This window comes from Octopus bimaculoides, chromosome 2, assembly GCF_001194135.2.
Source record: "Octopus bimaculoides isolate UCB-OBI-ISO-001 chromosome 2, ASM119413v2, whole genome shotgun sequence".
Classification (NCBI taxonomy): Eukaryota; Metazoa; Mollusca; class Cephalopoda; order Octopoda; family Octopodidae; genus Octopus; species Octopus bimaculoides.
The window spans coordinates 77,352,579-77,354,823 of record NC_068982.1 but is presented as its reverse complement, the minus strand read 5'-3'; positions in this window follow the sequence as shown (position 1 = coordinate 77,354,823).

Below are 2,245 nucleotides of genomic sequence, written 5' to 3'. Positions count from 1 at the left end.
ATATATATATATATATATATATATATATACATATGTATGTGTGTATGTATACATGTATGTATGTATGTATATGTACATACACACACACACACACATACATACTTGTGTGTGTGTGTGTGTATGTGTGTGTAACCGACAGTGATGTTTTAACATAATGCGGCGGAAGAATTATCAGAAATGAATGAAGAACTATAGTTGCTTGGTTATTAATATACCCATCAGTTACTATATTGTAGCAATGTTGAAAATGATTATAATGCAAGTCGTTTCAAAATACAAGAAATATACAACCTCGTCGGTTTGTTTGTGTCTACACAGCTTGTTTGTAGATGCAGTAGAATATTTGTCACTGATTCCATTATGTATATTGTTTATTTTTTGTTTTTTTTTCTGTTTCTATAAATGCTGGGGAGAAAGACATAGTAAGGCTGATAAGTCTACGTTTGCACGCTTCTGGGGAAAAAAGTTACTCTTCGATCAAGCGGCGGCCGGCCGAAAAGAGATCGACTAATATTTGCTTGTGTATTTATAATTCTGCCAATTTAATTTGGTCAACTGAGAACTATAGGATTGTTCGTACTTAATTAGAATCGACCCGTGAATACTCTGAGAAGATATGAGAGGTGAACTTTTTCTCATTAATCTGTGAGATCAATAAGGCTAAAACAATAGACCAGGCTTTGCTTGACGATGTATAAAAATGTGGATTTGGCTTCGCATCCTAGCTTAGCTATACTGAAGCTCTTCACCACATACATACATACATACATACGTACATACGTATATACGTACTTACTTACATACGTGCGTGCATGCGTGTATACGAACGAGTGGACAAACGAAAAAAAGTGGCACTCAGCACATTTGATTGAAGTTATATACTTGTAGTGAAACCACCTCTCTCGGTTATTTATTTACAAATGCGAACGTAGCGGGTAACATCTATCTTTTTTCCCGCCTTGGACCCTGCTGTGTCCCGACTGACTCATATTTGCGCGGCATTTGTCTCCAGTTCTGTTTCGCGCCTGGGTGCATACCGACCAATCGTGGCCATCTAATAAGGTCACGTGAGAGAGTGTTTTCTGATGCTTCTGGAGCAGATTTTTTCCTATAAAATAGCCTGCTTTATCCCCGTCAGTTTGTCGCGGCTTCAAACCTTTTGAGGTCTGGTCGTTGACCACATAACACCAACCAGCCAGTTTCCAGCGACGACATCAACACCATCGTTCAACTGTTTACTACAAGCTTCGTCCCCAACGTCAGCACGACGTCTCTACGTACACAAGCTACCAACAGCAACCGCAGCTTCTCTCAACACTACTGTTTGTGTGAATTGTTTTACCACGAAATAACAGCCAGAATTCGACACCTGCTAGAAACCCCTGTATCAAGTAGCCCGGCTCGGCATAGAAGCCTCAACTGCACGACAAGTGACTTAGCACTGCCTCAACGCCTCAACCTCTTATATACAGACTGTCAAACAACTGTGTACCTTAACTGAGAACTGGTATTTCTTATCCTGGTGTCTGGACTTCTAACGTACTTATTATAGACTGTTTTCTATGCTCTGTATCTCTTGCATTCACATACATATATTTGTATACATACACTCTTTTGTTACATGATGGCCTGTCTTATATTGTGTTCTATTATGTCGCATTCACACTCACACAGACATTCTAGTTGACAACCAATAAACCTTACTGTTATACATCTTTACCGGTTGAGTCTCTATCTTTTCTTTGCTGGCATTTCCTAGTTCTCTATATTATAGTATTATAACATATATAATATATTTTTGTGTCGACCGTGCGACGCGTTAAAAGGAGCCTGTTCCATTCGTTACCATTCTCCTATGGTTCGCACGGTCGTTTTCTACATACTCTTTACTCTTTTACTTGTTTCAATCTTTTGACTGTGGCCATGCTGGAGCACCGCCTTTAGTCGAGCAAATCGACCCCAGGATTTATTCTTTGGAAGCCTAGTACTTCTTCTATCGGGTCTCTTTTGCCGAACCGCTAAGTTACGGGGACATAAACACACCAGCATCGGTTGTCAAGCGATGTTGGGGGGTCAAACAAAGATACACATACATATATATATATATACATATATACGACGGGCTTCTTTCAGTTTCCGTCTACCAAATCCACTCACAAGGCTTTGGTCGGCTCGAGGCTATAGTAGAAGACACTTGCCCAAGATGTCACGCGGTGGGACTGAACGCGGGACCATGTGGTTGGTA